Here is a 21,406-nt window from a genome sequence, read left to right as displayed (position 1 = left end):
GGAGGGTACTGCACAATCTGTTACTCACACCCACTAATTATAAAATACTCCCTTAGGGGAGTTGCAGGGTGTACTGGTGACTTCAATCCAGAATACTATGAAAAGAAGTTAGCAACTGGACCTTTCTTTATTTTTATTTTTTTTTTTTTAAATTTTTTTAACATTTATTTATTTTTGAGACAGAGAGACAGAGCATGAACAGGGGAGGGGCAGAGAGAGAGGAACATACAGAATCTGAAACAGGCTCCAGGCTCTGAGCGGTCAGCACAGAGCCCGATGCGGGCTCGAACTCACAGACCGTGAGATCATGACCTGAGCCGAAGTCGGACGCTTAACCGACCAAGCCACCCAGGTGCCCCTGGACCTTTCTTTAAAAGCTGTGTAATAGATATAAAAGCACCAAACATAAAGTAGACACTTGTTTAGTGAATGAATCAAATCAGGAATTTTTGGAGGTGTTCTACACTGTATGAATGCTATCATATTGCTTTGTCTACTAATTTTTATACAAAAGACCACCTAGGCATATCTCCCTATCTAGCATATGCTGTCCTGGTGAAAGGGAGCCTTTAATTTTAACACTGAACAGATCTTGCTATAAATTGTAGTGATGCTTAGAAGCCCTAAAGATTAGGTTTTGATTGATAGATTAGGTTTTAACGTTATCAGAGTAAAAAAAAAAAAATCCTACCCTTTTCTAATGTAAACCCTAAGCCAAAGGTCAGACGCTAACATCCTATTGCCAACTTAACAGAAAAGCATGATATGGTAGTGGCTTAAAAGTAGTATCATAGAATGTTTTATAAAGCTCCTGCCTGATTTCATCTGTTCTTAAATTTCACTGTTCAATTTATTCCTTTGAATCATGTATCCCACCAAAGTACTGCCTTTTTAAATGCAGGAATTTCTAGGAAGGATAGCACATTGACATTACCACCTAGCATGTCTGGTGGGGTATCTGAACACCAGAATGATTAGAATAGTGAGTAACCCAGAAGAGGTCAAAAAAGACCAAATTGCCAGATTAAAAACCAGATTAGGGGCACCTAGATGGCTCAGTCAGTTAAGCATCTGACTTCGGCTCAGGTCATGATCTTGCAGTTTGGGTTCGAGCCCCATGTCGGGCTCTGTGCTGACAGCTCGGAGCCTGGTGCCTGGAGCCTGCTTCAGATTCTGTGTCTCCCTCCCCCTCTGCCCCTCCCCCTTTCATGCTCTGTCTCTGTCTCTCAAAAATGAATAAACATTAAAAAATTTAAAAAATAAAAAAACATTAATCTCCTCAGCATAACCCAGGCCTGGTGATAAAGCATCATTATACTTTGAATTCTCTGATTTTCAGCTATTTGATACATCAAGAGTATGTGGGAAATCACACCAACCTTTCAGGAGCTTTTAGCCTAAATTTGAGCCAACAGATACTATTCCTAAAAAAAAAAAAAAAAAAAAAGTTCAGCAGGGCGCTGGGGTGGCTCAGAAGGTTAAACATCCAACTCTTGGTTTGGGCTTAGGTCATGATCTCATGGTGGTTTCAAGCCCGGTGTCCGGCTCCACGCTGACAGTGTGGAGCCTGCTTGGGATTCTCTCTCTCTCTCTCTCTCTCGCTCTCTCTGTTCCTCCCCTACTTGTGTGCTCTCTCTCTCTCTTTCTCAAAATTAATAAATAAGCATTAAAAAGAAAGAAAGGAAAGGAGAGGAGAGGTGAGGAGGGGAGGGGAGGGGAGAGAAGAGGAGGGAAGGAAAGGAGAAAGAAAGGAAAGGAAGGAAGGAAGTTCACCACAGCTGGATGTGAGGATGCACCTAGCAGGAAGGTAGGGAATCATCAGAAAGATGATGCAAGAAACTTTTGCAACATTTGCATGCTTGGGTTTTCTCAAGCATCCTATGATGAGACACACAGAAGGCACAATGAGAAATTCTCATGAGAGCTGAAAAACTCCTCTAACTAGAAATAGCCTGCAGGCTTTAAGTTGGGGATCACTGTTCTAATATTATTTTAATATCAGGAATGAGCTATATTTATTCATGGATTGATTAAAGCTGGAGAGAACTTAGAGATCTTTGGATCCCCCCCCACGCACCTTTTTCTTTTGCACATGAAGAAGCTGAGGCCAGAGAGGTGAAGTGACCTGCCTAAGATGATAAAGCTTAGTGGCACAGTTGGGACTGGACGTCTCCTTCCATTTCAGACATTTTCCCATTATTGCACCTTGTAGCCCTCTTTGGAAGAAGGTGTTCTTAGCCCCTCAGAGGAAGCTCTAGTAATAACTGTATTCTCCTATAGTGATATTAAATAATCTGCAGGACGCTGCAAGGCCATTTGCCTTCTAGCCCAAGCAGAGTATGTGTCAGCAACAGATAACAGCACGTAGATGCATGTCTGTTCCTGCATTGTGTGCAGACTAAGCACTGTGACTTTCTTTGGGGGAGAAAAGTAAATAGTAGATAATTTAAAATGTCTATTAAGTTTCTTTAACTTCCTTGAGGGCTGTATCTTTGCCACCACCTCTCTTGCGCCCTGCACACTCAGTTGAACCCTTAGTGTTTATCTCTTTAATACCATCTACGATACTGCAGCCCACAGGCAGCAGTCCTGTAGGCACTGGGCATAACTGGAAAGAGCCACATGCAGGAGATACTGGGGCTATTTATTTGGCCTCCTTAGGTTGTGTGGGGTGGGATGATCCTATGCCTTCTCCGTCTTCTCTTGAAGAACTCACTTTCTCACTTGGCTGCTTCTGAAGGTTGAGCTCACCTCCCTCCAGCTGCTTTCTCAGGAAGAGAAGTAGAGAGAAAAGATCTGGTGATCCTTCTCTTCGATAATCTAGGTGAAACTTCCCAGAAGTACTTGCTTTGGTGTGGACTTTCCTTCACAAGCTTGGTCATTCCTTCCATGTGGAAATAAAGCTGGGTGAGGCCATTTGAGCTCTGGACTGCTATGGCTTTTCCCTCACGTTTTGGGGGAACTGTGCTCATGAACATGGTGAACCTCAGCATTCACTGAGCCAGGCTGGCCTGGAGATGGCCCTGGAGCCTCTCATTCTCACCCTTCTTTTTTTTTTTTTTAATTTATTTTTTAAAAATTTTTTTAACATTTATTTATTTTTTGAGAGACAGGGAGAGACAGAGCTTGAGTGGGGGAGGAGCAGAGAGAGAGGGAGACACAGAATCTGAAGCAGGCTCCAGGCTCTGAACTGACAGCACAGAGCCTGACACGGGGCTCAAACTCACAAACTGTGAGATCATGACCTGAGCCAAAGTCAGACGCTCAACCGACTGAGCCACAAGATACAACTCCAGACCCCCACCTCATCCTCAACCTTCTCCACGTCACATGAGACCCAGTTTGCCATATCATTGTATTATTGCCATATCATTGTATTAATGCCATATCATTGCCTCTCACCACTGCTCATGATCCTCCATAAGATGGCCATGTGTACCCAGGGGAGTCGCTCAGAACAGCCCACATGACTCCAGAGCCTTGGTCAGTAATGGCACCCCTTCCAAGGCCCTTGTTACTGGGCCAGGAACTTGTGCCACACAAAGAATCATTCTGTCATCTTCACCAAGGAATCAGGAGACACCACCCAAGGAATGTGTCAGGTTGGCAGTAAAAAAAGAAAAACTTAGGGTGCTTGGGTGGCTCAGTCAGTTGAGCATCCACCTTCGGCTCAGGTCATGGTCTTGCATTCATAGGTTTGAGCCCCGCATCAGGCTCTGTGCTGACAGCTCAGAGCCTGGGGCCTGCTTCGGATTCTGTGTCTCCCTCTCTCTCTGCCCCTCCCCTGTTCATGCTCTGTCTCTCAAAAAATAAAATAAAAACGTTTAAAAAATTAAAGAAATTAAAAAGAAAAACTCAAGCAAGATCCACAGTTCCCTGTGGGAGGCTTTCCAGTCTCTCCCTGCCACAGTCTCATCAGAATCCGATCCATGTGCTGGAAACAACACACAGCAGTCCTGAACATAGAGTGTGCACTGAGCACATGCCACTGCCACTGTGGTGGAGGAAATTTCCTTCTCTCTTCCTGCTTGGCCAGAGAGATTCTCTGGAACTGGATTAGGCACTGTGCTGGTTTAGCACTAAAATCTCAGCTGCAACAAAACCCTGCTCTTGACCACTCTGACAGTTGCGGCATTAGATTTCTTATTAGTTGTTTGGGTTTTGTTTTGTTTTGTTTTTTTACTCTCTCCCTTTTGACACTTTTCTTTTCTGAGAGCCAAACCAAACACACTGGGCTGGCCGGCCTGTCTGTGTCTGAGATTCCCAGAACTGTGCTGCTGTTCTGATGGATCCCTTTGGCAAAGAGGGAAATTTTTCTCCATTTTGATAATGACAGACCCCTAATATTAATGTCTCTATTCACCTCACTTAACAGATTTGTAAGAGATAATGTGAGATACTACCAAATCAACTTAGGCAGCCATATTAAAATTCTGCCTCAGTGGAAAATATGGTTATTTGTTTATAACACTCTACACTTTCTCAAGCCTCAAGTTTTACCTCAACAAGTCTTTGGACTGGTAAAGCCTTGTGGAGACCAACCTATCCATCTCTTTGCCTTAGGAGTGTGCTTCATGTGAGCACTCCACCCAGATGGGTAACTGGCTTATTCTTTTTTTTTCAGCTTTACTGAGGTATAACTGAAAAAGTTGTAAGATGTTTAAAGTATACAATGTAATGACTTGATATACCTATACATTGTGAAAGGATTTCCCCCCTTTGAGCTAATTAACAATCCATCACTTCACATATCTACTGTTTTTTAAGTCCTACTCTTTTAGCAAATTTCAATTATACAATACGGTGTTACCAACTGTAGGCTTATTCTTTGAGGGGATGATACATCACAGTTCCTTTGATGTTCCAGGAACATTTTTACACTAAAGATGATATCCCATTCTCTTGTATCAGAGACCAATCAGACCAATATAAATCTCCTATTGGGTTTCCTGGGGGGCTTTCTATTTCCACTCTTACCTTTTGCAGTCACGTCTTCTTTTTTCTTGTCCTACTCTTTCTCTGTTCACTCCCTTCACTTGCACAGAGAAGGTATAACACCTATATCAAGATACAGTCTTGTAGGAAAGTTGGTAACCTGAGAGGTTCTTACAGGCACAGAATACCACATAGAAAAAACTCAAATTATCTCAGCGGGAAGAATGCTTTAGGCAGGAAAGCAGCAGCCAGCATTTCTGCGGTGTCTAGACGTAAGTAGCTTAGAAATTAAAATGTTAGTGACATCTGCAAATACAAACTAGAGTTAGAGTTATCAGAAAGCAAAAGTTTGTGCTGCTTTATGTACACATAACTTTCTAAATCTGGATTGCTACATCCATTGTACTTGCCTGGTTCCAGCTCCTGCTCTGTGTAAGGAGATTAATTTAGAGTGGCAGGTGTTAGCAACAAGTGTTTGGTCCCTTAGATTGCCACTGACCCCAATTCATTTTACCTGGGCTGTTTGACCTCTCACTTGTTGCCTTTCACAAAATCATGACTCATTCTAACTTTCAAAAGAATAATAAGCAACAGTGAGTAATATGACAACTCTTAGGTGTCTGATAATTAGCTAGCAAAACCAAATTTCTCGTAGGATTTTCCTCTGAGGCAGGGGAGACTTCCTCTTTTCTATGGAGACCTTGTGCATCTGGAGACAGTAGAGTTTGATCCCCTAGCTACTCAGTGGTTGGGCTTGAAGGATGATGCATAAGTGTTCCTGAGGCAGACATTTCTGTCAATCTAAATTATACTGGCCACTTTATCCCCTTAGGCTGTAGTTGTCTTACTTACAAGGTTAGAGAATTGAACTGGTGGGGGTTAGTGTAGAAAACTAAGTTTTATGCTTTGTATTAATATAGACTCCTTAAAAATCTTAACTCTTTATTTCCTTCAAAGTTGGGGAGCTGCCAGGGTAGAACTGCAGAATTTGCAGAGCTGTAGCTAAGAAAGAGAGCAGCTTTTTAGTTGCTTCGTTTTTGTTTTCTTTTTAACCTTTGAAAACTAAAGGTAAAAATACATGATGATATTACACTGAAAAATCTAGCTACCCCAAGGCAAATGGCATGCATTCATTTAATCAATATTTAGGGAGCACCTCATATGTGCCAGGGATGACATGCTCTTGAAAGTACTAGAAAATAGTAGGGTGTAATTTATGATTTTCTTGCTCTGAAAGGCTTAAGTACCTGGAGTTCCCTCCTACCTTGATGCTTCTGTCATAAGGGAATGATAGGAAGAAGTTCCTTTAGTGATACAAAACCAAAGGAATCTTGGGGAGATCACTTTGGAATATCACACTGTTCAGGAGGGGAATTTTGAGTTTGGATGATGTATATGCAGGTCCCCTTGCTGGAATGGAGCTAAACTCTTATTTTTATTATGCCATTTTGTTTAAGATTAGTCATGGAGGAGCAGCAGCATCTGTTTACTTTGGGCCTAAGCAGCAAAAGCCTTTTTTTCCTATGAGAACAAAATTAGATATTGCCTGACAAAGGAGTTCATTACAAGTTAAGGAGAAGGAGAAGGCCCAGTAGCAACCTCATGGTCCTTACCACTTCCACTCAGCATTACACAGAGCCTAGGGCTGTGGTGGCAGTTGCTTTAGGCTGTAACATGACAAGCAACTGGGGCGGGTGGAGACTTTAGGAAGAAAACTGGGAGATTTAGGCTGCAAACTCAGACTTGGAATACCAGGGAAGAGAAGGTTTTGGAGTTGGTCTTTTTTTTTTTTTTTTTTTAATTTATTTATTTTTGAGAAACAGAGTGAGACAAAGCGTGAGTGGGGGAGGGGCAGAGAGAGAAGGAGACACAGAATCTGAAGCAGGCTCCAGGCTCTGAGCAAGCAGTCAGCACAGAGCTTGATGCGGGGCTCGAACCCACAAACTCTGAGATCATGACCTGAGCTGAAGTCGGACGCTCAACCGACTGAGCCACACAGGCACCCCTGGAGTTGGTCTTAATCTGTGGGAAATAATCATAGGACAAATACTTCAAGAACAACTTTAGTTTTCCCTGTTACTAAATGCTAGAGGGATTCTACAGAGTGAAAAAGTGGCCAGATACCTCTAGAAAAGTAAATAACTAGGCAAGAAATACCCACTGTGTGCTCAGATCCCTCTGACCACATACATTTTGTATTTTATGAATAGATATTATGGCAAAATGCATTTCATTTTAGGGGCACCTGGGTGGCTCAGTTGGTTAAGCATTTGACTCGAGTTCAGCTCAAGTTATGATCTCCTGGTTTGTGAGTTTTAACCCCACATCGGACTGTGCACTGGCAGCACAGAGTCTGCTTGGGATTCTCTCTCTCCCTCCCTCTCTACCCCTCCCCCCACCCCCGTGCATGCACTTGCTCGTACATGCTCGCTCTCTCTCTCTCTCTCTCTCACAAAATGAATAAACTTAAAAAAAAAAAAAAAAGATGCCAAAACAGTGAAGGACTCTTTTTAAAAATGTGTTTCATTTTATTCTCATTTCTCAAAAATCCAACCTCAGAAGTTATTTCATGTCTTCATATCACCTAAGCAGATGTAGTTGAACAGCCTGCTGATTTGGGCTGGGGAACTCTAGCCCAGATCTGGCCAGGGTGGAGGACTGTTTCAGCTTGATCCATCACCGCTGAAAGGCTCCAATTATCATGCCGGTGACCAGCTCAGACCTCATGGCCCATGCATCCTGAGACCTAGCTGTTAAAAACCTCAAGTTCAGATTCTTGTCTGCTTAAACCAAACTAAGCATCTCTGTATAATTTTCTGCCCACCACAAAGCTATCTCCGGAAAGGAATTAATCTGAGTCACTGCCAACCACAACTGAATTTATTCAGTTACCTCTCTTGTAACCATCTCTTCTGTATATCCATCCATACGTCCTTTTCTTTCACCTCATCCCCTATGACTGTGAATAGAGCTGTTTACCTTGAAATGAGGCTATTTTCTCTCCTTTAAGACTGTCAAATTAGTGAGTTTGTTAGCTCTCCCTATGCCTTTACTTGGCTATGGAGAGATATGGTAGTTATTCTGAAATCATGACCTGTGCTGAGCAGGGGCAACTTCCCTGAACAAATCCGCCCATCCCTCAGCTGCACTTCTGTTCCTCCATCTAGTCCAGCTATGTTCCTTATTATTCTTCATACCATCAGCTCTGTTCTCCTACAGAGAACAGTCCTAACATTGAAGGCAGAAAGGGAACTCGGTTGGTTTCCCTTACAGCTAGGCTTTCATAAGAATATTTTTGGTGGGTGTGAGGTTGTAGAACATCATCTCTGACAAACCTCATTCTGAGCTTCCACTGCCTGCTGGTCCCCTGAGCAGTGGTGGAGGCTGAAGCATTCTCTCCTTCCCTTGTATTCACACACTTCCAGCTTGTGTTGCTTCGAGCATTCAGATTGAGTTGCTTTTGCGTTTGTGATTCTTGGCTCGAGTCCCTCTAGAAATCATATTACTACTCTGAGTTCAGGGAGGGCTGGAATAGCTACTAGGAACAGAATACATTATAATAACATTCAGCAGACAAAGCCAGAAAATTCTTGCCAGAGACCACCTTAGTATCCTTTACTTGGCCCATACTCCATCTTTTGAGAACTTTAAACAAAGTGAGATGCTACAGTGTATGGTTTATGTGCCCTGCTATAAGGTCTGTATCATCACACAGTCTTGATTTTGAGATGCTTCACATTTTATCTTAAAAAGCTCTTTGAGGGGCACCTGGGTGGCTCAGTCAGTTAAGCGCCTGACTCTTGGCTTCGGCTCAGGTCATGATCTCATGGTTCATAGGTTCAAGCCCCGCATTGGGCCTGATGCCAGTGCAAAGTCTGCTTGGGATTCTCTCTCCCTCTCTCTCTGCCACTCCCCTGCTAGCACGCTCTCTAAACAAATAAACAAACAAACAAACTTAGAGAAAAAAAACTCTTTGGAAAGTTATCAGTGTCCCCCTCCCCCATCCAGGATTAGCATGCATTCCTTCCGTCTATACACCAGTCGTTTCTCAATTGCTAATTATGTGCAGGGTATTTTGCTAGGCAGCATTGATATGTAAAAAGAATCCATCAAGGAGTTTGAAGAAGAGTTGGGGAATTAAATAGCCAATTCTTGAAACTCAAGACAAAATTAACACTTCAGCGATATTTACCTCTGAAGAGAACAGAGAAGAACAGCAATATTTACCTCTACCTTCATAGAGAGAAGAGCCAGTTGAGCTCAATCATAAAGAATGAGTAAGACAGGGAAGAGAGGTGTGTAGGAGGGAAGATTATCCACATTCTAGAATGAGGGAACCACATCAAAGTAAAAGCAAAGACAAGAGCATATACCAGGAGGCTATTTGCACGTGGCAAGGCTATAACAGAGGATGAAATTGGGACAGTAGGATGGAGCCAGACTGTGGTTGCCATGCCAAAGAGACTGGCCTCCGTTCTGTAGGTAGGAAATAATTTAAGACGTTGGAAGAGGAGAAGGGAACCTAATCCAACATGTTTTTAGAAAGAGTGCTCTTAAAACCAGGGTTGATGTGCATGTGACGCTATTACAATAAGCAAAAGATCTAGGATAAGATAGCTTGTGTTAGGGTAGTGACCGTGAGATCAGCAAGGAAGAAACTAAACCAAAAGAAACATAGCCTGGAAAGGGCGTTAACAGGAATTTCCCAGAAGAAGAAATGGCCAATAAATATATTTATGAATGTTTTGCCTCAATTTTTGGCTTCGCTATAAATGAAAAGAATTACAAAGAACTGCAAATGAAAATAGCCCTGTCATATCTGCAAGATCAGGGTGTGTGTGTGCGTGTGTGCATGTGTGTTGCCCCACTATATTGAGTGGGTGGGGAAATGAGCACCCATATTTGTTGTCTGTGGGCTGAATATTAGTTCAGCTCTTCTGGAACAGTTTGGTAAGATGTCAAAAGCTTTAAAGAGGTGTATACCCTTTGATCCAGGAATTTAAAGAAAACGATCATAAATACGCAAAGACTTATGTACTAGCAAACTCACCATGTCACTATTTATAAAAAGAAAAAATTGAAAACAAACTAAATTTCTAATAATGGAATTATTTAAATTAAAATACGTCAATAAACTTGATTACAATATGACCCATTTAAAAATTGTGTTTTAGGGGCGCCTGGGTGGCTCAGTTGGTTGAGTGTCTGACTTCAGCTCAGGTCATGGCTTGGGGGTTTGAGCCCTGCGTCAGGCTCTGTGCTAATAGTTTAGAGCCTGGAGCCTGCTTTGGATTCTGTGTCTTCCTCTCTCTCTGTCCCTCCCTTGCTCACACTCTGTCTCTCTCTGTCTCTCAAAAATAAATAAATATTTTTTAAAATTTTTTAATAAAAATACAAGTTGTATTTTAGAAGAATTTATAATCACATGAAAAACTCCTTGTAGTAATTATTAAGTGAAAACAACAGTTTATTAAACAGTATGAACAGTACGAGTTGATGTATAAGTGGAACATTCACAAAGAAGTATTTATTAAGCATTTGAAAAATAGTCAAATTCAGGAGAGAAGGGAATTAGAATTATGTTGACATACCCTGATAATCCTTAAATTTAGGTCACGTGAGGGTTCGTTTACTGTTTTCTTTTGTGTATGTGTGAAATTTTCTGTGCTTAAAGTTGAACAAAACCCACAAAAACTTACCCCAAAAGAAATCATAAAATGGGCAAAGAAAGTAGATTGTGTCAATGCACTAAAGCACTTAGAATAATACCTGGTCCACAATAAATGTCCAGTAAGTTAGTTGCTGTTATTATTACCACTTTATAAATAAAGCTCAAGGAAAACAGTCTAAGCAGAGGACAAAAGACGAAGAACAGAGGAATGTCCCCTAAAACTCAGGTTTTGCATGTGTGGGAGGAAGCAGAAAGAAGAGGAACAGCAGCAAGACAGACAAGAAATATAGGGACAGGCAGAGAAGAGCCAGAAAGTCAAGTGGGAGAGAGATTTTAGAAGGAGGTGTTACCAGAACAAGTATCGCAGAGGAGTTCAAGGATAAGACAGTTAAGACCACTGGATTGTGCTGTTAGGTAATCCTTGAGGTTTGGTTTGTTTGTTTTTTTTATAACATGCATACAGAAACTACACAAATCATAAGTATGCAGCTCAATGAGTTTTTACACACTCCTATAATGAACACCTGAAGAAGCAGAAAGTTACCAGCACCTCGGAAATCTCTTGTCATGCCACTACTCCACCCTCCACGGGTAACCTGACTTCTAACACTTCATTTTGCCTGTTTTTTAATTTTATATACCTGGAATCACAGAGTATGTGTCTAGCTTCTTTCATTCAATGTCATGTTTATGAAATGTGTCTATTATGATATACATATACGTTCATTCTCATTGCTGTATGATATTCCATTGTATGAATGAATATATCACAATTTATCACCTAGTTGTTGGTGGGCATTGGGTTATTCCCAGATTTGGGCTGTTTTTCTGGGTCCCCTTGTCTGTTCCATTGGTCTGTTTGCCTGTTCTTGTGCCAATAGCAAGCTATGCTAATAACAGTAACATAGTTCATGTTCTTATCACTTTGTTGTTTGAGATGCTTTGGCTCTTCTTGGTTCTTTGCATTTCCACTTACGCCTTGAATTAGCTTGTCAGTTTACATGCACACATGCCAGAGTGTTTTATTTGGATTGAATTGAATCTGTAGATTAGTTTGGGCAGAATTAATTCTTTATACTATTGAGTCTTCTGATCCATGATCATATTGTATTCCTCCATTTAAGATATCTTTTATTTCTGTAAATAATGTTTTACAGTTTTCAGTGTGGGAGTCTTAGCTTAGTAACCTTTTGAGAGAGCAGTTTCAGTGAATAGCAAAAACTAAATTCTTAGATGCTAAGGAGGAAAATAGGAAACAGAGGTAGCAAATATAGACTGTTCTTTTGAGATGTTTGGCAGTGAAAGAAAGAGAAAAATTGGGACTAGCTTGTGAGGGAAGCAGATTCAACAGGTCATTTCAGGATGAGAGTGCCCTCTGAAGCCATGGTGAAAGACCGGGGGAGAGGAGAGATTGGAAACACAGAGTTAATTGAAGGGACAGGGTCATAGAAGGGTGGCTACAGGGTACCTGGAAAATAGATTAGGAACAAGGAGTGTTGTGAGGTTGTTTTGAGGTGTAGTGTGTTTCATGTCTGCATTACCTTAGTAACAATTTCCTCAGACTCACTGGTTGCTTATTCAGTGAATGGTACTAACCCATCATGAGTGCTGTGCTCTTGGTCACTAATGGCCCCAGACCCCATGTGCAGAATGTTTGGAGCAGCAAGACTTGTTGCCCTCATAGTCATCCCTAATCCACATTTTCAAATCCCTATTTCATTGAGCAAAGCATGTTATTTTATATTTTCTCTACTGTACATACCTATTCATCTATTACTACAATAACCTCCTCCTTCAGAGTATCTTCATCAAATTAAGGTTTAGTAGAATTGGGTTTTTCCACTCAATCTTGAGGTACCCAAGAGATTTGAGGAAGATTTTGTAGTGATATTTTATATATGGAGGGAAACGAGGGTGCTGAGATAAGGGATTTAATGCTTAAGTTGCAGCAGGAGCTTGCGGGATTCGTGGGAACAAATCCACTTTGCAGTTTTGTAGAAATTATTTTACGTTGGAAGTGTTTTTAAGTTTGTTGTTTGGTTTAGATGCAAAGCTTTCAATATGTACACAGAAAATTGTATCTTTCTATCTAGAGAGGGCACCGTGCAAACTTAGGTGCTGCGTATAATTATGGTGTTTTAAGAAAGTAAACCAAGAAGACAGTATTTTTCACCTCAGTACTTGCAGTGGTGGAATTAGCCTGCCAATATTAGAAAGTAGAGAGTAGGAAATAGAAGATCTTGTTGGATTACTCAATCTTAATATCCACTAAGTTTGGATATGTAGCTTTAACAAGGAAGGGAAAGAGGGGAGGGGAAAGGATTTAATTCCTAGCAGCTAGGGTGTAATAAGAATTTACGTTAAACCCCAAATATTACATGTTTGTACTTTTTGGGAAATTCTTTTCTGATGTTTAAAGGGGCCTTCTTTGGGGAGGAGGTGAGAGTTGAATAGGCAGGCATAGGGGCAGGGTGTGGGCAGGGGTAGAGGGAACAAGAAGAGTGAGATATCTGGTAAATTATACTTCAGAAGCTAGAACACACTTTTCCCAATTTATCCATAGGACCCACTACATACTGATACCGTATAAAAACTTCCTTTTTTAAACATGCGATGTGTATGCTAAAGAAATATTTTAAAATAACAAGGTACTAATATATTTCAAGATTTGTTTTCACACCTGTGCTGTATAACACATCTGTCTACATTTTTAGTTTGATGGCTTCACATTGCCTTTCTTTCCTAAGTGGTCTTTTTTTTCTCTCACACATTCCTGTACTCCTTTGACTTCAGAATGACTAAAGCTTTGCATTTCGAAGTCAAAATAAAAAGCCTCATTTTAAATGTAATTCAGGTTTCACACAAAAAATTGATCTTTGAGATTTTTTTCAAGACAGGAAATTTTAGCATATATTGGATCAAGTGCCAATAAACTCTCTCCCTGCTCAGCCATGCCCACATCTAATACTGCTTTCAGATAAAATGCAAACCATGCATAATCCCTGGAGAATAGAGAAAGTTCCACCAGATGGAAAGCAACTCCAGCTAATGAAGGAACACTTCCTTCTCTAAACTCTTTTTTTCCTTCTCTGAACTATTTGATTCTTCTGATCCTCTTTTTAAACACCTTTTCCCAGGCAAACCATTCATTAGCCCTTGGAAAAAGCATAGCCTATAGTCTGCCTCTGTTTTTTTTTCCCCCTAATCTTTTTCTACCACTTCTACTTATGCTTTCTCCTCCACTGCTAAACCACTCCTCCAGCTTCTTGTGTACACCCTCCTGACATTTGTAGGTAATAATCGCATTCCCTTCGCTTAGTCTTCAGTTAGTTCAGGTCTACTACTTAGTTCTAATCCTGCCCCATAAAATGATCCTTTCAGCTTCTTAGTCATGCCTGCCATTTTCCTTTGAACTCATTCCAGTTTGTCTCCATTTTTCTGGTAATAAGGTGCCTGAAATGGAACGCAGTGCCCTAGGTGTGGCTTCACTGAAACCATGTAATAGAGTGAGGGTCCTCTGAGGGATAGTGCCCAAGCCTAGCCAGCCCAAGGACCTTTTGTCACCTTCAAAGAACTGGTACTGCTTCTGTCAAGACCCAGTAATTCCTGTATTCCTGAACTTCAGTGAACAGCCAAGTACATTTCCTCCTCTGTGCCTCTGTGAATAGTTCATACTATTTCTCCAGACCCTCTTTCCTGCCCTCATCTCAACAGCCACACTCTTCAAGAAACTTCCTCTTCCTTCTTTCCTTTTTTTCTGTCTTTGCAGTTTTATTTTGCTGTAATTCACACACCATGCAATTCACCTGTTTAAAGTGTACAATTCAATAGGTTTAGTACATTCTCAGAATTGGACAACTGTCACCACATCAGTTGTCAAACATTTTCATCATTCTAAAAAGAAACACATATTTATTAGCAATCACTCCCAATTACCCCATCCCACCCCAGCCTTAGGCAGCCACTAATCTACTTTCTGACTCTGGATTTGCCTATTCTGGACATTTCATAAAAATGGAATCATACAGTATGTGGTCTTCTGTTGACTGGCTTATTTGACTCAGCATAGTGTTTTCATGGTTCATGTTATATACCATGTATCAGAACTAAATTCCTTTTCATTGGCAAAACAATCAATACTTTTTGAATGAATATTTTATACATTTCTATTTGCCCCTTTTCAGTCTTGGAATATCAGAATTACATGTTTAAAAACACATGCAGGGGCGCCTGGGTGGCGCAGTCGGTTAAGCGTCCGACTTCAGCCAGGTCACGATCTCGCGGTCCGTGAGTTCGAGCCCCGCGTCGGGCTCTGGGTTGATGGCTCAGAGCCTGGAGCCTGTTTCCGATTCTGTGTCTCCCTCTCTCTCTGCCCCTCCCCCGTTCATGCTCTGTCTCTCTCTGTCCCAAAAATAAATAAACGTTGAAAAAAAAAAATTAAAAACACATGCAGCTTTGAATATTTATATTATATCTTTTTATCCAAATTTCTTATAAAATTGATGCTGCTTGTGGTATTAAATAATATTAGAAGTATATAGAGTAAACAAAATTAATTAAAGACCTAAATCTGAGACCTAAAACTGTAAAAATGCTAGCAGAAAACACAGGCAGTAATTTCTTTGGATTTTTGCCTTAGCAACATTTTTCTAGATTTGTCTCCTCAGGCAAGAGAAATAACAGCAAAAATAAACTATTGGGATTACACCAAAATAAAAAGCTTTTGCACAATGAAGGAAACCATCAACAAAACAAAAAGGTAATCTACTGAATAGGAGAAAATATTTGCAAAGGATACATCCAGTAAGAGGTTAATATCCAAAATATATAAAGAACTTGTACAACTCAACACCAAAAAAATAAATAAATTAATAAATTAATTAATTAAAAATCTTATTAAAAATGGGCAGAGGACTAGACATTTTTCCAGAGAAGACATACAGGTGGCCAACAGACATATGAAAAGGTGTTCAACATCACTGATCATTAGGGAAATGCAAATCAAAACCATGATGAGGTATCACCTCATACCTGTCAGAATGGTTAGAATCAAAAAGACAAGAAGTAACAAGTGTTGATGAGGCTATGGGGAAAAGAAGACCCTTGTGCACTCTTGGAAGTAATGTAATTGGTACAACGTGGAAACCAGTGTGGAGACTCCTTAAAAAAATTAAAAATAAAACACCATATGATTAAGTAATTCTACTAATGGCTATTTACCCAAAGAAAATGAAAATACTAATTTGAAAAGAGACATTCTTCCCTATGTTTATTCCAGCTTTATTTACCATAGCCAAATTATGGAAGCAATCCAAGTGTCTGTCAATAGATGAATGGATAAAGAATTGATAAAGAAGATAAAGAGAGGGAGGGAGGAAGGGAGAGACGTATCTACACATACACATATATACAATGGAATATTACTCAACCGTAAAAAAGGAATGAAATCTTGCCATTTGCAACAATATGGATGGACCTAGAGGGCATTATGCTAAGTGAAATAAGTCAGAGAAAGACAAACACCATATGATTTCACTTATATGTGGAATCTAAAAAACAAAACAGTTGAATAAACAAATAAAAAGCATAAACAGACCTATAAATACAGACAACAAACTGGTGGTTGTCAGAGAGGATGGGGATGGGTGACTGAGCAAAATGGATGAAGAGGAGTGGGAGATACAGGCTTTCAGTTATGGAATGAATAAGTCATGAGGATAAAAGGTACAGCGTAGAGAATATAGTCAGTGGTATAGTGATAGTGTTGTAATGGTGACAGATGGTAGCCACACTTGTGGTGAGCATAGCATAAACATATAGGTATGTTCAATCACTCTGTTGTACACCTGAAACTAATGTAATATTGTGTGTCAACTGTAATTAAAAAAAAAAAAAGTATAGAGAGTAAAATTGAAAGTCCTTCCATCCCTTAGCAGTATCAAAGTACCCACTTCCCCAAATCTATACCAACACAGATTAACAGTCTTTTGCCAGTGTGATAGGGGGAACAAAACTCTATCTTGTTTAATTTGTATCTCTTTAACTACTCATTAGTAATTATTAATACTCAGTGAGGTTGTGTATTTTTTATGTGCTTATTAGCCATTTGTTTTTCTTCAATGAGTTTTTTTGTTCATATCCTCTGCCCATTTTTCTATTATTAGGCTTGTATACAAGCCTAATACTTTCATAATACATTGATCCCAATCCTTTGTCTTTTTTTCCTTTATTTATTTTAATTTATGTTGAGGTATATTCTCTCTATACCCTCTTTGTTGAGAGTTGTTATAAATGGATGTTGAATTTTATCAAATCCTTTTTCTACATCTGTTGGGATGATCATATGACTTTTGGCCTTCATGTTGTTACTGTAGTTTATCACATTTTACTGATTTGCAGATGTTGAAGCATCCTTGCATGCTTAGAATAAATCCCACTTGATCATGGTGTACATCCTTTTAATGTAGTATTAAATGCAGTTTGCTAATATTTTATTGAGGATCTTGTATCTATGTTCATCAGCAGTATTGGCCACAATTTTCTTTCTTTGTGGTATCTTTTCTGATTTTGGTATCAGTAATATTGGCTTTGTAAAATGAGTCTGGCACTGTCCCTCCTCTTCTATTTTTTGGAAGAGTTTGAGAAGGATTGGTATTAATTCTTCTTTAAATGTTCGATAGAATTCACCAGTGAAGTCATTTGGTCCTGGGCTTTTGTTTGTTGGGAGGTTTTTGATTACTGATTCAGTTCCCTTGCTAAAAATCTGTTTGTTCCAATTTTTTATTTCTTCATGATTCAGTTATGTAGGTTGTATGTTTCTAGGAATTTATGCATTTCTTCTAGGTTGTCCAGTTTGTTGGCATATAATTTTCTGTAGTAATCTTTTTTGATTCTTTGCTTTTCTCTGGTACAGGTTATAACATCTCATCTTTAATTTCCAATTTTGAGTTCTCTTACTTTTTTTCTTGGTAAATTTAGCTAAAGGTTGGTCTATTTATCTTTTCAAAAAACCAGCTTAGTTTCATTGATCTTTTCTATTGTCTTTTTAGTCTCAATTTCATTTCTATTGTTTTTTTAGTCTTTTTTGTTATTTTGTTCCTTCTACTAACTTTGGGCTTAGTTCTTTTTCTAATTCCTTGAGGTATAAAGTTAGGTTGTTTGAGATCTTTCTTGCTTCTTACTGTAGGCATCTGTCACTATGAGTTTCCCTCTTAAGAACTGTTTTTACTGTAGCCCATAGATTTGGTATGTTGTATTTTCATTTTTGTCTCAAGTAATTTTTTTTAAGTTTATTTATGTATTTTGAGAGAGTGCGAGCAGGGGAGGGCAGAAAGAGAGGGAGAGAGAGAGAATTCCAAGCAGGGTCTGCACTGTCAGCACAGAGCTGACACAAATCAGCACAGGGTTCAAACCCACAAACCGTGAGATCATGACCTGAGCCAAAACCAAGAGTCAGACGCTTAACCAACTAATCCACCCAGACGCTCCTCAAGTAATTTTTGATTTCTTTCTTAGCCCTTGGTCACATGTTGTTTAATCTACAAATATTTGTGAATTTTCCTGTTTTCACTTTGTAACATTTCTAGTTTCATATCATTGTGGTTGGAAAACATGCTTGATGTGATTTCAGTCTTAAATTTATTAAGATTTGTTTTGTGGCTTTCATATGATCTATCCTGGAGAATGTTTTGTATGCACATGAGAAGAATATGAATTCACAGTATAATTTTTAAATTTAGATCTTTAGGTAATTTCAAATTTATGTTTATGTATGATATGAGCAAGAATCTGACCACAACTGGGCCCAGTTGACCTAATACAGTTAATTGATTTCAAATGCCTCCTGATCAGATTCTAAATCCCATTGATCTAATTTCATCAGTACAATACTCTTCTAATTCGTGGCTTTTTACAGTATGTTTTGTAATCTGGTAAGCCAGTCCACACATTGTTTTTCTTCCTTTAAAATATTTTCTTGGTTCCTGTTGTATATTTATACATAGGGATAAATTTTAGAATTAGCAAGCTCTGAAAGAGCCTTTGGGATTTGGTCTGAAATGTATTTATAGTATATTTTTAGGTGAAAACAAAATCAGCTTACAAATAATCTATATACTATCATTGCCATTTTGTTTCTAAAATTACACGTGTGTGTGTGTGTGTGTGTATGTGTGTAATAAAACAAAGTCTCAAAGAATATATGACAAAATATGTAGCAGTGGTTATCTCCTGATGCTAATATTACAGTTGATTTTTTTTCTTGGTGTTTTTGTTTTAAAATTTTTCTACAATGCATGCGTAATACTTTTTGAATTAGAAAAAAAAACCTGAAAATTTTTAAACTAAAATGAATCCATTAAGTAACTTCGTGATTATCTGCTTAGCAGAAGCCAAATTAGAAAAATATTTTATAGGAAATGAATATGTGACTTGTAGAGAGTAAAGTGCAGATACCCGACTCAGAATATAAACCAAAGATGTTCACAATATTCTTAGGAAGGACTGAGATGGGAAACTGAAGCAATACAACCTCACAACCTCCTCTGTTACTTTGTGTGATTGACTTCAGTTCTGTTCAAGAGATTTGAGAATAGTGGCCTTTTCACCTAGCAGTATTTCTGGGTTATATTCTTTGCAGCTGTATTTAAAAGGCACTTTGCTTCTTTGGTTTCCCCATTTCAGAGATTCATATTCATATGACACAGTCAGACCTTGAGATGCGTCAAGACTTAGAGTAGTCTAAATCTGGTCCTTGCATGTCCTGGTATTCAGTCAACATTTAACAGAATAAAGATTGCAAAATCTGTTCCCAACTCTTTGATATATTTGAAGACGCAGCATGCTAATTCTTGGCTCACAGCATGTGGATTCTGTCAGCAGTGTAATTAAAACTTGGTTCTTAAAAAAAAAAAAACTTGGTTCTATTTGCCTTTTAATCTACATGCTCTGTCTAGGTAATCTTACCTATTCAACAATAATTGTAACAACATCTAACATACATAATTTTCTGTGTGTCAGGTATTGTACTGCAGTTTATATAAATAGCTCATTCAGTCCTTAAAACAGGGGCACCTGGGTGGCTCAATCTATTGAGCTGTCAGCACAGAGCCCGCCGCGGGGCTCAAACCCACAAACCATGAGATCATGACCTGAGCCAAAGTCAGATGCTTAACCGACTGAGCCATCCAGGTGCCCCCATGTTAGCCCTCCTTAACTCTCACCTGGGCTTGCCACAAAACTTCTTTTAGCTTAGTGTTCCCTCCACTCAGGCTAACATGTTTTTATCTTCACAGGTCTCTTCTAAAAAAATGAAGCTGACCATGTTACTACACTGTCTGAAAACTCTTGGACTTCCTTTTTGTGGGTGTTTCTTTCTTTGTTTTTTAACCAGATTCAATCTGAACTCCTTAGCTTTACAAACAGTCTGGCCCTGTCTGTTGTCCTCATCTTCATTTACTTTTTTTAATTTATTTTTAATTTTTTTATTTTATTTTAATTTTATTTTTTTAATTTACATCCAAATTAGTTAGCATAATCAGCTTCATTTTCTGTCACTCTCTGCCCAGCCCCCTTACCTTATGCTCTAGCCATGCTGAGAAGCTCCCTCATCCCCAAGGTCCCACGCCCTTTCTTAGCCCTACACACCTGCCCTTGTTTCATGTGCTTGAAAGCCTCTTCTGCCTTTGACCTCCCAGCAAACTCCCGCTCAGCCTTCAAGATTCACACCACATACTGCCTTCAGTAGCATCTTCTTACACTCCTGCAGGATGCAAACAGCCCTATTATGTCTTCCACTACAGTGCATGTCTGAGCCTCGGCCATGGCCCCTACCATCCTGTGTTGTAATGATCTGTTTGTGTGTTTTCTTCCATTAACCCAAGTGGATCTTCAGGGAAAAGACCAGATCCGTTCCATCTTTCAGCAAGTAGTAGGCCCTCCATAAATGTTGTTTTAATGCTTGAAGGAATGTCCAAGAGAGTGTTTGAAACCAACAGGAAGTTAGAATTATATTTCTAAGCATCTTAAATGTTTCTCAAAATAATCTCTTTAGCTATATGAGCAGATAGTCTAATGTACTGAACAAAAGTGGTATATAGCAAATGGGGAAAATCTTTTAAATTGTAAGTTTCCCTAGGATGAGAACCATTACACAAGATTAAAATCCTACCTGAGGTCATGCATGTATCCCTTTCCCCATCCTGGACAGAGGTGTGACATTGGGACACAGTGGAGAGAATGTTCCATCTGGAATGAGGGGACTGGAGCTGGGGCTCCAGCTCCGCAGATTACTGGTGAACTAGTCACACCTTCACGAACAAACACTTGATGTTAACGTTCACACTTTCCTGGTTGTTAACGTTGATGCAGGAAGACTTCACATAGAAAGTGCCTCTCTTTTTTTTTTTTAATTTTCAGCTTTATTAAGGTTTAATTGACAAAATTGTGATCTATTAAGTGCACATGATGATTTGATAGACATTGTGAAGATTCCCACAGTCGAGGTAATACATCTGTCATCTGACATACTTCCTTTTTTCCCCTTATGAGAACACTTAAGTTCTACTCTCAGCAAATTTAATTCTACAGTATGATGTTATCAACTGTAGTCATCGTATTATACATTAGATCCTCAGACCTTATTCATGTTATAACTGAAAGTTTGTGCCCTTTTACCAACCTGCTCCATCTCCCCCACCCTCCAGCCCTTGATAGCAACCTGTGAGTTTGACTTTTTCCCCCCAGGTCCCACTTATAAGTGATACCATGCAGTATCTGCCTTTCTGTCTGGTTTATTTCACT

General features: G+C 39.4%; 1 protein-coding gene across 8 annotated transcripts in view; it reads left to right on the top strand.

Annotated features, from left to right (window-relative positions):
• ERC1 (ELKS/RAB6-interacting/CAST family member 1) overlaps positions 1-21,406 on the top strand; it is a 517,187-nt gene that overhangs the window by 490,007 nt on the left and 5,774 nt on the right. The window lies entirely within an intron of this gene.

This window comes from Lynx canadensis, chromosome B4, assembly GCF_007474595.2.
Source record: "Lynx canadensis isolate LIC74 chromosome B4, mLynCan4.pri.v2, whole genome shotgun sequence".
Taxonomy (NCBI): Eukaryota; Metazoa; Chordata; class Mammalia; order Carnivora; family Felidae; genus Lynx; species Lynx canadensis.
The sequence above is the reverse complement of the archived record's forward strand: the minus strand, read 5'-3'. Positions and strand labels throughout refer to the sequence as shown.